General features: G+C 37.3%; 1 protein-coding gene across 4 annotated transcripts in view; it reads right to left on the bottom strand.

Moving 5' to 3' along the window:
* Positions 1-16,151, bottom strand: part of dlgap1a (discs, large homolog-associated protein 1a) — a 127,715-nt gene extending 111,564 nt beyond the window's left edge. For all 4 annotated transcript variants that reach the window (XR_013821842.1, XM_079877049.1, XM_079877051.1 and 1 more), the window contains exon 1: positions 15,999-16,151. The gene's annotated coding sequence lies outside the window, so the exon portion shown is untranslated. The remainder of the gene's footprint in view (positions 1-15,998) is intronic.

The raw sequence follows: 16,151 nt of genomic DNA, 5'->3' as shown, positions 1-16,151 counted from the left end.
AAAATTCACCCACTATTTTGTAAATTAATGTTATATCTTATTTTAAACAATTAATTGTAAATGTTATATTTTTTGACAATAACAGTTACAGTACTACTAACAGGCATTAGGAATGCAAGCAAACACAAGAACCGCTATATTCACTTTTGTTCCATAAGGGAATGCCCTTCTTGTTTGACACATTGTGCATGTGTATTAAATGTTAATTATAAAATGGATAGTTCCAGTCCTTGATTCTGATTGGTTGAGCTGCGTTCAAAGCCGTTGTAAATTACTCAACAAACATACACCTGTGACCGCATTACATAAGTATTACTACGCAACTGCCGTTTGTGATTCTTTGTCTAAGGGGGTTTTAGACAAAAAAAAACTCTGCTCCACGTCGTGCCTAACAACGCCCCTTAGCTGTTCTAAATCCACTATAAAACACGGCTTCGTGGGGCTTATTGCTTAAATAAGTTATTAATGATAACTAGACTGTGTTCATTATGGTGATTTGTACAGAGGCTCTCTGGATTTGCACTTAACAAGCCTAAACAGACAGTGAATGAGATCATTTTTGAACGTGTTAGTTGAATGAACGAAGGGGAAATCACATTATGAAATCAATCTGTATTGTATAAAGCACTAAAGGTGACTTGACTTGACATGTCCAACCAATAGAAGGGAAACCATTTTGATACAGTCACTACTCAAGCAATATTCACATTTTAAGCATATTCGTCATTTGGTAAAGCAGAAACGACGAACTTTAACTTATAGTGTCCCAATTCTGCACTTCATACCTTTCTTCGTGACTTATTACATACATTATTCATGACTTACCATGCAACCTTAAAATAGCTCATTGATTTTAAGACCACCGAGTATTTCAAGCTTCTGTCATAGTCCTCCTTGGGAGAGCTCATTAAAGCAGCTATAGTTCTGTGCTAGCACCTTCATTAGCAATTGAGACCAAAATAATGAGTCTATGTCTGTTTAAAAAAAAAAAAAAAAAAAAGATTAGCAATGAATACATATGGCCTATTCTGGAAACATGTCAGTGAAACATTGTATGATAAGCTGTTTCTAGGCAACACACTGCTGTGCCACTCTACAATGAGTTATGTGGTTATAACACATTTAGCTTAGATTGTTTCATTCAACCTGTAAGTCCTCACTGCAACTATCAAGCAAGCATCTAGTGATTGGACCACATTTCAAAGGCAGAAAGTACAGGTGTACAAAGCTCTATGATTGGTCTTTTGCTAAATGCTACTACACTCAAAAAAATGCTGGGTTGTTTCTGTAAACAAATTGTTGGGTTGATTGTGCTGGGTCAAAAAGTTGGGCTGTTTGGGGTACTGTAAACACATTATTGGGTTGATCATGCTGGGTCAAATGAGTTGTAAGGGGGTCATTCACAAATAAACCGCTGGTTGGGTTATTTTGACCCAGCAACTGGTTACTTTTTTCATTCTTTGTGGAACTTTCTGGATTCTTCACTTCTGACTCGAGGAGCACGCCACTCGGAGCAGGCAGTGTTTTATGGTAAGTTAATATGAATGTTTACCTATATTTTTAATAAGTTGTGGTGGTAGCAGCAAGCTAATTTCACTGTTCAACATACAGTCGTTGATATGGAAGTGTGAGTGGTAACTATTTATTTCTGTGAAACATTAAATAGCCACAGCTAGCCAGTTAGAATTTTTTGACAAAATGCCACGTTAAATCCTTAGTTGAAATTAAACCAGCTATATCAGCAGCCTTTTTGAAATATGCAGTTTAAATTCTAAATTCATCATGTAATTATCGTAGGCCTATTCATTGTGAACGTTGCGTATTTAAAAGTGAGATAAGCGTTTTGTATGAAATCCATACGCGCACTTTCCTCACAGGGCTCGCACGTAAAATCAGCGGGAAATGAGTCTCTAATGTAGGCTAGCTAGTGAGTTGTGAGTGAAAAGTCTGCTGGCGTAGTTTTAGAAATACTCGTCAGAAGAAGTGACTGAGGTAAGTTCCAGCACAGTCTGCGTGTGTTTTCTGTAATGTCCATCGTTTCTGCATCGTTCTGCCAAAAAAGGCTTTCAAGAGCTTGATATAGCCTAGTTTTTATTATGTAGGATATGACTTGCAATCTTTATATAACGTTACAGCGACTGAGGAAAGGAGAAATAAATGGACAGGCGTCAGTTTTGAGAAGAAAATTATACCCGTTTAGTTGAACGAATGATCGTCAATATTTAAAACTTAAAAAATGCAAACTTACATGATAGCCTACCCGAAGTATTTTATTGTGTGTAACTTGTGCAGCTTTGTGGGTTTGTGAGTTTTAACGTTAGACACTATCAACATTACAGTAATATTTTACTTTTAATAAAGTAATGTTTTATTTGAATGCCTTAATGTTGATAATATTTGTCCAAATTACTCTTTTATTACTATTACTATAATTCAGTTTGCAAATACTGAATACACATTTTGTTTGTTTTTCACATTTGGTCATTTAATGTTTGCAATATTTTAATTGCATATTCAATAATAAATTGATACTTCCACAAAAAAAACTTAACTTGCATGTCAGTTTTATTGCAACACTCTAAGTGATTGTCCGGGAAGCAGACACACTCTGTCAGTTTAAATCTAAACTAAAACGCATATCTTTTACCTGGCATTCATATAGAACATTATACATTTCTATTATTCAAATCAGTTAAATGATTATTAGGCTGCATAGGTCAGCCGGAACCGGGGACACTTTCCTATAACACCTGATGTACTCATTATTTAATAAGAAGAATGGCATCTATGCTAATTTTTGTCTTTCTGTTCATTCTAAAGTTTACTGAAGTCAGCCGGATCCAGGCCATATCCAGATCAGAAGGTGGACCTGCGCCTGGACCCATCCATGACGCATCCCTGAAGGGCCAGCCTCATCAGCCCTGTGAAGGCCTCATCGACACGACTGATCCTCAACAAACTCGTCTCCATACCGGTGTGATGACTCCGACTTCCAACCAGATGGAACTGGATAAATATTCTGAATTTTCTTATTCAATCTGACCTCTGACCTGTAATGCTGCCTGAATCATAATCATACACTGTTCGCTCGATGGCCAGAAGAGAACTGAACGACTGAGCCTGGTTTCTCTCAAGGTTTTTTTCTCCATTCTGTCTCCTGATGGAGTTTTGGTTCCTTGCCACTGTTGCCTTGGCTTTTGGCTTGCTTAGTTGGGGACATTTAATATTCAACAATATTATTGATTTGCCTTAAGGTGGACAATGACGCAATTTTTCATCTAGAAACAAACTTTGTTGTATTATTTTCATGTTACAGTATTACTGTGAAGCTGCTTTGATATAATCTGTATTGTAAAAAGTGCTATATAATTAAAGATGACTCTACTTGACTTGTGAGGACCAACATGGTTGAATATTTACAAAATGAGATGACTGGTGAATTGCTGCACATTCTGTGCCTCAGGGATTAAATGAGGGGGACATGTCAGACCTTTGACATTGATTAACATTTGTATTCAATAACGAAAAGTATTAAAGAAATGTATAAAAATTTTAAAAAATTAAATGAGATTGAAATCACATATACCTGTACTGTGGCCTCTCTGGTTTATTGTATTACAGAGATAATAATTTTTTTACATTCGTAATATAACAAATATTTGTTACTAATTTTATTAAGGCAATGAGACAAGAGATAACCCAGCACATGAGTAAGACTTAACCCAGCAAGAGGGTTAATTTCACCCACTGGTTGAGTCAAATGAATGACCCAGAAATATGGGTTAAATGGTAAAACCCAGCACTTGGGTCAAACCAACCCAGCGCGTGTTCTGTCCAATAGTGACCCAGCGGTGTGGTTAAGGTTGGGTTATTTTTTAACCCAGCAGTTTTTAGAGTGTATTAGCAACTGCATGTCGGGAACAAGAGCTGAGCACTGGAAACAGTAACACTACATTCTTAGAGGCTGACAGGTGTCTACGTTTAGATCTCTGTGAATAGATGGGATAAAAATATATAATGCAAGTATAAGGCTTGTCTGAGTCATCTGAATACATTTACATATGCTCTCATTCAAAGTGCATATAGATGAATACCGTAATACACACATAAGGTCTTTATGGTCCAGTTTTTGCCCACGTAGAGAACATTATTCTCTCCTACATATATAGGGCTGCATGAAATTGAGGAAAAAAACTGACATTTCGATATTTAGTTTTTCTGTGATATAGGCTATTGCGATAAAACAAGTAATAAAAACTCGGTGAGTGTTTTAGCGCAATTTTCTCACCTCATGGGATCACAACACTAAGAGATAGTAAATCTTTTCCTGGATTTTTTTTGTGCGTTCCCGAGATTAGACCTTCCTTAACATAATGCCGAAAACCCGAAGTCTCTAGGTGGTCTGGTTGAGGAGTAGATAGAAGTGCAAGATTGGTGCGCACAGACAGAACAGAAATCATGAGTTAACAAGCGCAATTTTGTCCGGTGGAAAATTGCGCTAAAAATAAAAAAAATTCACCAGATGACTTGAATAGCTCTATTTGGAGAAAATGTATCATTCTAGATTGATTGGGGTGATCTTGTAGAGGGGTGAAAATAGTAAACAAATTCAAGTCAAGTCAACCTTTATTTCAATAGACCCCTTTTCAGTTAGTAAACATGGTGACATTTTTTTTGTGGGTGGAGCTTAGGTGGAGGCAGAACGATTCCTCTGGCCGCTACACTAACGTTAGTTAGAAAGTTTTATTAGCTTGTTTTTTTAACAAGGACTGGAGAAAATCCAATTTTATCTTAATCTGTAAGGTCACTCACTGCCCAAGACCGTGATTGTTATTTGCAAAAGTTCATTTTAACGGACGGAACCAGATTGGCCGACCCGAACACGCTCACTCAATGGATGGACAGTGAAAGATTAACGCTACCTCCGGTTGAGTGGCCTGACATGTGTTTACGAGGATACTAACCGAGACAGGCATTTTGACATAGTTTTTTGCTTTTGTGTCCGCACACATAGAAAAGAGAACGGAATTTGGTGATCGCATGCTGTCTGTGCTGCTCTGTCCACATAACAGCACGCGAGGTCCGAATTAAGTTCTATTTCGCATCTTTGTGTACTCAAATGGTTTAAAAGTGCTTGAATGTTTAAACTGGCAGGATCTAAAATGCGTGCAAATGGTAAACTTTCACTCTATGATGGTTAAACTTTGCAATTAATCCTGGTCTGTACGGATCAACTACTATCCTTATACTTGACATTGCACATCCTGCAATGTGAATATTGTGGATGCGCACATCGCGATATCGATGCTAAAATTATATATCGTGCAGCCCTACTTCTACATTAAAAAGTAAAGCAGAATGTTTCCAGTTGAACCATGTTATTTGATGTGCGCCGCTGACAGGAATAACTCCACAGGGGGTGATGCTAGCAGTTTCTAGCAGTGCATCTTGATCTGAAAAGTAACAAATCCATTAAACAGGAGGAGTTCACTCCAGTCCACAGAATAGACAATTCTCTGGATTGTATTGTCTACTGAAACACCACAGTAATAGGCTTAGACTATTTGGTTGATGCTAACCTGCCCTTGCCCTTGTGTCTTTCCCCATCATGATTATGCTGGCAGGCCAAATGCCAGTCTAGTCTGCAGTGATGGAGGAAACCTGCAACAGGCAGAAAACCAGTTGCAGAAAAGGCAGGGAACCAGTTGCAGAAACGGCTGTTGAATTGTGGCTGACCTGTCACAAATGACTGTGATGGATTTTCTTGTCTGATAATAGTTTAGCTAAAGGAATATTCTGGGTTCAGTACAAGTTAAGCTATATCTACAGCATTTGTGGCATAATGTTGGTTTCTCACAAAGATTAATTTCCATTTATCCTATTTAAAAAAGCTGGATTACAATGAGCAATTTACAATGGAAGAACATAGGGCCAATAAACCCTAAAACTACTGAAAAAAAAGAGAGATAATTTAACAGCTTTACAGCTTAAATAATACACAAAATTAACAGAAAGATTGGTGTGTATTAGAGCTGCACGATTAATCATTAAAAGATTGTGATCTCAAATGAACTTGGCTATGTCTATTAAACCTTTGACAAGTACGATCACAGCGGAACATTCAAATCTGCGTTCACGCTGCCACTGGCCCAGAGAGAGCAGTTGTCCTGTGAAACTGCTTCACAAACAGTCTATAGTTCGGATATAAACACTTATGTCTAACGGTAGCGATCAAAATAAAGTGAATCACCTTTTGATTTTGTACATGGTCATTTCCAATGCAGGTATATACATAAATAGATCAAGTGTTCTATATACTTAAATGCTTATTGATAGTAAATAAATAAGGTAGTTTAGTGGTTATGTTTATGTATGAGGTAGGGTTAAGGGATCTAGATTCTAAAATATGGTCATGCAGAATAAGGCATTGTTATTATGTGCTTTATAAGTGCAAATAAACAGCCAATATATGTATATACAGTATATATTATTTTTGTATCGACCCTTTTAATGTGGCCCATTATACTATTTTAAAGGTTCCTAAATATAATTTTTTTGATCTCCTACAAGAAGTTTACATACATCAAAGTCAAAACACAAAAACACATCATTTTCACATAATATACATCGCACATAACATTGCACATCATGCAATGTGTTTTTCAAAGACTCTAAAACGTCTGAAGATTCATGCTGCCCTCACGTGCTATCAGAAATTTCCTACTTCCCACTTCTGAAGTCATAATTACGAGCTAATCGCATTCAAGGGCTTTGATGTCGGAAAGAAGGAACCATGCAGGACACCAGGTTTATTCTTGCCTATAAATTGGGGAAAATCTTATAAAGCCAAAACGATATTTCGCTTCCCATTCACTGACAACCATACTAACATTCACCAAGCTATCTATAGTCAGCTTGCTGATGACTCTGGAATTTCAGTCCAATACAGGCTATTTTCGCTGTGTATAACACATACAATATGCTTCAAATGAGTATTCATACATGTAAATGTACTACTTTACCAACAAGACACAGTGATGTAGCGATTGTGAAAAAAAGTATACCAGTCACGTCAGCAATCATTTTCCCCACCACCATGTTTAAAGTTGTTGGCCCGCCCATCTCTTGGGAACTTGGGTATTCAAATTAATCTCCGAACTTCCCAGTGGTAAATACGACTTGAGAGGGCGTTCATGTCCAATTTTTAACTAGGAAACCAATGCGTGTTGGAAATGAAATGTCCATCACCATATCCGCTCCAGAAGCTTCATAAATCCTCAGCGATTGTACACACTGTAAAGACAGTAATGATGGCATCGAATTTACCATATCAATTCAAGCGCGAGTCCAATAATGAAACCTTGGAAGAACTAGTTATTCCACCCGAACGACCATCACAAGGAGGACTTGAGCAGGACGTTTCTCAGGGATAAGTTTTTACTCAGTTTGTCATTATGAGATGTTGTAACAGTAATTCCTCTACATAAGCAGTAAAAAGTGTATGTCCATCAACAAACTGATGTGTATTTTTCTAATTTATTGCGGACTGTGGTGCACACGTGAGAACTGTATCATTAACAGTATCAAAAACGGTGCATATGTTAGCCGAGCACTAACGTGAATAACTGATGTAACATTAAAGTGTGTAAAATAAATCCTACTCAAAGTAGTAAGAACAACAGACAATCGGCATTAATGCACACAATTTTAGGTAATAGTGGCCCACAGCTGATTAACAAAACTATTTCAGTACGACAGTATAATAACGTGAGTTAGCCGGTTAGTCGGAGACCTACACAATATAACACACAAAACTATGAATTTCAAACACCCGGGAGAAAATATATCCATCAATAATTAATCATACTTACGGCTGTGATTCTGAGGAGCAATTTGGTCCAAATAAAGTGGGTACTATCCCATCTCTAATGGATAAGCGTTTTGTAATTCCCATTTAGACCTCACAGAGATTTGAGAAGCAATCGTCAAAAGGTTATACTGCTGTTGTATCGCTGTGGTAATTTTAACCACTGATTCTACACATCTATGGAAGTGTTTACAAAGAGAATTTGCTTTTGCAGCGCAGAAAACAGCATCTACTCGACATGTGTACAACACAAACCAACTACAGTTTTTGAGGGTGGGTCAAAGTAGACGTTGTTCGCGTGCAGCCAATGAAGAATATACAGTGAGGAAAATAAGTATTTGAACACCCTGCTATTTTGCAAGTTCTCCCACTTAGAAATCATGGAGGGGTCTGAAATTGTCATCGTAGGTGCATGTCCACTGTGAGAGACATAATCTAAAAAATAAAAATACAGAAATCACAATGTATGATTTTTAAACTATTTATTTGTATGATATAGCTGCAAATAAGTATTTGAACACCTGAGAAAATCAATGTTAATATTTGGTACAGTAGCCTTTGTTTGCAATTACAGAGGTCAAACATTTCCTGTAGTTTTTCACCAGGTTTGCACACACTGCAGGAGGGATTTTGGCCCACTCCTCCACACAGATCTTCTCTAGATCAGTCAGGTTTCTGGGCTGTCGCTGAGAAACACGGAGTTTGAGCTCCCTCCAAAGATTCTCTATTGGGTTTAGGTCTGGAGACTGGCTAGGCCACGCCAGAACCTTGATATGCTTCTTACAGAGCCACTCCTTGGTTATCCTGGCTGTGTGCTTCAGGTCATTGTCATGTTGGAAGACCCAGCCTCGACCCATCTTCAATGCTCTAACAGAGGGAAGGAGGTTGTTCCCCAAAATCCCGCAATACATGGCCCCGGTCATCCTCTCCTTAATACAGTGCAGTCGCCCTGTCCCATGTGCAGAAAAACACCCCCAAAGCATGATGCTACCACCCCCATGCTTCACAGTAGGGATGGTGTTCTTGGGATGGTACTTATCATTCTTCTTCCTCCAAACACGTTTAGTGGAATTATGACCATTCTATTTTGGTCTCATCTGACCACATGACTTTCTCCCATGACTCCTCTGGATCATCCAAATGGTCATTGGCAAACTTAAGACGGGCCTTGACATGTGCTGGTTTAAGCAGGGGAACCTTCCGTGGCATGCATGATTTCAAACCATGACGTCTTAGTGTATTACCAACAGTAACCTTGGAAATGGTGGTCCCAGCTCTTTTCAGGTCATTGACCAGCTCCTCCCGTGTAGTTCTGGGCTGATTTCTCACCTTTCTTAGGATCATTGAGACCCCACGAGGTGAGATCTTGCATGGAGCCCCAGTCCGAGGGAGATTGACAGTCATGTTTAGCTTCTTCCATTTTCTAATGATTGCTCCAATAGTGGACCTTTTTTCACCAAGCTGCTTGGCAATTTTCCCGTAGCCCTTTCCAGCCTTGTGGAGGTGTACAATTTTTTCTCTAGTGTCTTTGGACAGCTCTTTGGTCTTGGCCATGTTAGTAGTTGGATTCTTACTGATTGTATGGGGTGGACAGGTGTCTTTATGCAGCTAACGACCTCAAACAGGTGCATCTAATTTAGGATAATAAATGGAGTGGAGGTGGACATTTTAAAGGCAGACTAACAGGTCTTTGAGGGTCAGAATTCTAGCTGATAGACAGGTGTTCAAATACTTATTTGCAGCTGTATCATACAAATAAATAGTTAAAAAATCATATATTGTGATTTCTGGATTTTTTTTTTTTTAGATTATGTCTCTCACAGTGGACATGCACCTACGATGACAATTTCAGACCCCTCCATGATTTCCAAGTGGGAGAACTTGCAAAATAGCAGGGTGTTCAAATACTTATTTTCCTCACTGTAGGTGGGCAATGGGCATTATGCAAATTTGTTACATTGTTATGTATGAATGGTATGAAGTGGGACTGGAATCACTGACGACTCGTTTCGGCAGTTCAGCATCTATTCTTTCTTTTGGGAGACAACTTTATTTATCATGCACTTTAATCTTTAAAACTTTGCAGACCTTATACATTCACAAACAGCTACATTATTACACTGTATGAAAGGTCATATCTGAAAATGCATATTAGGGGCACTTAAAGGGGCACATTATCCAAGTCAATATCCAGCCTGAGGGGAGTGTGAAAGACAGCTGCAAAGCTATCAGAGTAAAACAAGCTAGCACCTTTCCATTCATTTCCCCATCCACAACACTGAGTGTTTGTTGTTTTGTCTCCTGCTATGGTACAACTGCCCTACATTAACCTACTAGTGAATTGGGACTGGAGGCCCAGAGAAAGTACAGTACTCAGGGGGGCAGACCTATGGCAAGTGTATGTATGTGTTCAACAATACAGCACTGAGAAAATGAGAGGAGGCTTATGTGCTAGACTGTGAGAATGTGCAGAGGAGTTGGTGAAACTCATTGTTGGGGATTTGGGACAAATACTCTATTATGTCAACAGCATCAATTTTATCAAGTCATTTTCGGTTTACTGAAGTATACTGTATATGAACCTACTATTTTTCAACTGTTGTGGCACAAAATTAAGAAATAGCTTAACTCCTTGGGTAAAAACTGCACATTAGGGGTACACAATATATCAGTACAATAGGTATATAATATTGGCCAATATTAGATATTTATATTGATCAGTATCAACAATATTGGATACACTATAGTTCAAAAAATAAGCATGATTATTTTTAAATAAATTAATTTGGATGCATGAATGCATGCAATTGATCAAAAGTGACTGTAAAGCCTTTCACATCGTTGTATTCATCAAAGAATCCTTTAACAAATGCATCACAGTTTCCACAAAAATATTAAGCAGCACAACCGTTTTCAACATTGATAATAATAAAAAAATTATTTCTTGATCGCCAAATCATCATATTAGAATGATTTCTAAAGGATAATGTGACACTGAAGACTGGAGGAATAATGCTGAAAATGCAGCTTTGCCATCACATGAATAAATTACATTATACAATATATTGAAAAAGAAAAGAAACTAATTAAAATTGTACAAATATTTTACAATTTTAATGTTTTACTGCATTTTTGATCAAATAATTAAGAGACATCTTTCATAAACCATAAAAAAAAATATCTTACCAATCAAACTTTTGAACGGTACTGCATATTAGCTGAAACCAAATATTTCATTTTCTATTTTCCATATGTTTACACTTTAATGATCTAATTTGCACTAACACTACAATTTATTACTACTGTTAAAAGCAAATCTCAAAATAAATATGGGTTTTTCATACTGTACATAAATGCATTTAAAATGATTGATTTCATTTAGACAAAGTAGAACAAAATTGAATCATCATCCATATTTTAGTAGACAACCATAACTTAATATGAGTGCATCCTATTTCCATATCCCCATTTTACAGTGTGCGTCTACTGAGTTTTAGTGATTCACGTCATTTTTTTGAGTGACGTAACAGCAGTGCTATACAAGGCACAACATTTTTCAGTGAATCATCCTTCCACCTCCGCAGCATAAATACCACCTGTTTCAGAGTGCAGAGGGCCGCAAACCTCGGAAAATCACACAGCTATCCTCATTAAGATGCAAACTCCCACAGTCTTGCAGCTAATTCTGCACCCTATACTTACACCCTTCCTCCACAACATCCAGTGTTATTAGCATTATTTAAAGGGATGGTTCAGGATTTTCGACATCGGACCTCATTTTCAAGTGAGCCTGGTTGTTATTCATCAGTGGAGACAGTTTTCAAAAAAATTCATCCAGTCCTTACTTTTGGATAGTTCGCCTATGCTAGGCTAGCGCGAGTCAACGGTGCACGTTAGCCTGCCATTAAGAACAGTTTTACCCACTCCACAGTACACCAAAAGCAAATCAGTTATAACGCCAGACTATCGATGTAAATGTCTGTTGAGAGAATAATGTTAGAAATCAAACTACCCTTTCATCACATTGCATTAGTTATAATTTGTTCCCTGTATTTATAAGCAGTCTACAGCAGCGGCGGAGTTATATTTGGTTACCTAGGAAACCGAGAGAGCCGGTCCACATAACAATCACGCAAGTGTATTACCTGCTGCAGATAATTGAGATACAAGAGTACTTTGATTTCTAACATTATTCTCTCAATAGACATTTACATCGATAGTCTGGCGTTATAATTTATTTGCTTTTGGTGTACTGTGGAGTGGGTAACACTGTTTTTAATGGCAGGCTAACGTGCACCGTTGACTCGCGCTAGCCTAGCATAGGTGAACTATCCAAAAGTAAGGACTGGATGAATTTTTTTTGAAAACTGTCTCCACTGATGAATAACAACCAGGCTCACTTGAAAATGAGATCCGATGTCGAAAATCCTGAACCACCCCTTTAAGGCAGTGTGCTAAATGGAAGTGAAGAGGACTCAAACTGTCCTCGGTTGAATCATGAGGAACAGTCCTTTGAAGAAATACAAGCTTATATTTTACAATAATTTGACATTAATCCGATCATAAATCTTCTCAAGCTGGTAGGGATACATTTTTATCCCCATCAAAAAAGTAGCTCTTGATTAAAGTCTATTAACAGGGGATCATTTAAAATATTGTTTCTTTTAAACATGCACATTATAGAGCCACTCAAATAATAAAAAAGTCAATATTTCAAGCCTAAGTGAACTGCATTACAAGATTAAAACATTAACAATTTATAACAATCAGAGATCACAGGGCATTTAGAATAGCAGTGGATATCGAATTCTGCGAAGGGAGAACAAGTGGGGTTTCTAAACCATGTGAAATAACAGCGCACAAAAGTGTGTCAGCTCAACTGGCTCGCGTAAAACGGCTGATCAAATCAAGTCAAATTCAGTTACAATGATCATCTCCTCACACGCTGGCCTTCTTGTCCTGCTCCATCTCGCACATCATTCTGTACCACTGTCTTTGACTTTACTGCACAGAATGGATTTTGTTTGCACCACTTGATGGCTACTAAAATGAACACGGCCTTAACAGTGAGGCAGAGATTCAAGGTGCCCTTCAAGCGTATTATTTTAAAGTGATCATTGCCTTTAATTGAGCTTAACGGAACACTTCCTAATTAGATTATTTCATTACTATTACCAAACAAAGCCATAATCATGCATGCCCACTGATGCTAGACTGGGCAGTGATACAGCTCGGCAAACGCAACTCTTCCTACGGGGATGGCGAACTGAGCATCACTATGTGACAGAGACACCCAGGTGGGAATCTATAATCACGTAAACTGCAAAATTTCAGCCTGGTCTCATTGTTAATCCGTAGGTATTAACACGTAGCTTTCAAAGACACAAAATGTGTTTGGATTGATTCTGAAACGTACAATATGGACGTATCGGCAACATTTAAACGTAGCATTATTACGTTTTTACAGCTATAAAACGTTATATATTTACAAATCTTTATATCATAAAGATATCTGTATAATTTCCCTTTTACCATTTTATAGATACATGTAAGATCCCTCAAGCCTACTCCCAAACCAAATCATACCCATTTTATACAGAACATAAAAAGAATAAAACGTATTGGACAGAGATGTGTAGGAAAACAACAATTTTAGTAACAATATAGAATTAAACAGACCCATACCCATAATCATTTCTTAAAACTATGATGAAGAAAAACATAACAGAGACAAGTGTAATCACAATCATTTATTTATTGTGAGAATGTCAAAAGTGGTACCAAAAATCGTTCAAATGTGTTGCAGTCGCAAGTCCTCTCATGGCAGTATATAATAGTTTTGTAGCCTACAGAGCAGAATCTGATCTGGATTACAGCGAGCGAATAAAATGTATGTCTTTTATGAATGTGTTTTGGTGTATTTTAAGGTTCTACTGTCAGTCGCTGTATAGGAGAAAACGCCTTTTGTGTCTCACGGCAAACAAACTAAATACTACAAAATTGTTAAATGATTACAGATATGTTATTCATTTAAAGGTTTTAAAGTGTAGTCTTGTTTAACATCATGTAATAATCCTCAAAAACGAGTTTGCAGCAGAAGTCACGAACAGAGTGAAAAGTTATTTCATATTAAGTAGATGAGTAAACTGCATTTAATAAATGCAATTGAAATCATGTCATTGATATGACAATTGAATACAAAAGAATCGAAACATTAATTCCATGATTTTAATATTCATAAATAGGAATATGTACCGTACGTCGGTAAAGTTCATACGTAAATCATTTACGTATTAGAGCTGTCAATACGTATTGTACATTTTAGTGCTATCAATACATCAATATTGTACATTTCAGTGTGTATGAAAACGTAAGTAAATGTAGGCTACGTGTGGTAGAACCAAACTTTACGTACGTATTCTTGTGAGATCACGTTGAAATTTCATGACCACATTGCTATTTTGAATGGAAAATGTATTATTTTAAATATGTCTGTAAATCTAGGTACATTTTAAATAAAAGAAAACCAGACGCTACTTCAAGCTTAATAGAAAAGCTGGTGAAATATATAATCACACTGTTCCAGGGCACTTGACACTGGACTGACTCAGATCTAATAAATCTCATATGCACCCACCTCCGCAGTTTGTCTCTCTCTCTCTCTCTCTCTCTCTCTCTCAAACTTTCAGGATATATCTTTCAGGATACAGCTTTCTGTCCTCCCCTAAGCATGACATCAAAACTAAATTACATTTATGTCAGACAGTAAGATGTTGACAAGTATAGACTTCTTTGTGGTTCAATAAACAACCTATTGATCCAAACTGACATGATGAGGAGATTTAAGCTCCCTTCCTCACACATGAATCTGCCAGATTTAAAAACAATGATTCGTTGATTTATTATTACATGATTTATTTAGAATAGTGAAAGCAGAGCATGTTGTTTATGGTTAGGAGACTGGTGGTTGTTGTTTTTGTTTTCTTCAATTTTTTTATCTACTCCTTTCTCCCTGGCATCTTCAGTTTAACAATATTAAACTGGTCAATAGAAGAATCCTCAGATGCTTCAAATATCACCGATAAAGGTGATGATACACAGGGCAACTTTTTAAGCAATGCTGCTGGGAATGTTGCCGTCAACGGGCAACCAGATGAGACACAGGGCCCATGACCGATCTAAATTATCCAGATTGAAATGTATTGCCCATTTTCAATGGGAAAGTGCCCAAGCAACAATCGCTCATCAAGTTTGCCCAGCAACATTACTCAAAAAGTTGCCCTGTGTATCGTCACCTTAAGAGACAGTCAAACCAAGAGAAAAAAAAAGGCAGAAATGTAAAAAGATAATTCAACCAAAAATGAAATTGTCATTTATTCTCCCTCAAAAACCTGAATGATTTTTTTTTCTTCAGCAGAAGATGGTATAGAGAATGTTGGTAACCAAACAGTTTTGGCTACCACTGACTTCCATTGTATGGACAAAAACACTGATTCATTTCTCAAAATATCATATTTTATGTTATACGGAAGAAAGTAAGTCATAAAGATTTGAAACTACATGGTTGTGAGTAAACGATGAGAGATATTTCATTTTTTGTACAAACTTTCCCTTCAGAATTATTTGTTTCGTCCTTGTTAGCCTATGTAAAAAAATAAAATAAAAAAATAAATAAATGAATATCTCAAACCTTATATACTTCAAACTGAAGCTCTAAGGCATGGTTATCATAATAAAAGTTAAGCCAAAATAGAAAGAAAGAAAGAAATCAATAAATAAATTAGCTTGATCAAAACAGACTTATGTTTCTGAATTTGATTCTTAGCGCGTGCTGTGTGTTGATACATGAAGCTACCTGTGCCACCGGTCTTTGTTAGGCTACACTAAAAGAGACTGTAGCACATCAGAGGCGGTAAAAATTAAGTGTATAGCTATTTGAAACATCAACGTTGCAACAAAAAAGACACAATTTCCAGCGTCTGTAAAGAGGCACCTCACTGGCGTGATAAATACACGGAGACCAGCAGAAAACACGCGGCGTGTTTCAGTCAATGCAATTAATGCCATTTGCAACAAGAAAATAATCTTGTGAACAATCCACAAACCGCATATCAAAATAACAAAACCTTACCTTAGGCTCTTTATCAGTAACAATTCATAAACACAGAGCGGTGAAGTAAATCCTTAAACGTTTCAGACAGTGTACGGAGAGGTGGTCGGTCTGAGACTGGAGTCGGTCTGATCCGCACCTGACAGACAGCGAGCCGTGTAGCTGCAGCGGAGG

The sequence above is a fragment of the Squalius cephalus genome (genome assembly GCF_949319135.1).
Source record: "Squalius cephalus genome assembly, chromosome: 7".
NCBI lineage: Eukaryota > Metazoa > Chordata > Actinopteri > Cypriniformes > Leuciscidae > Squalius > Squalius cephalus.
This window is presented reverse-complemented; position numbering and strand designations above follow the sequence as displayed.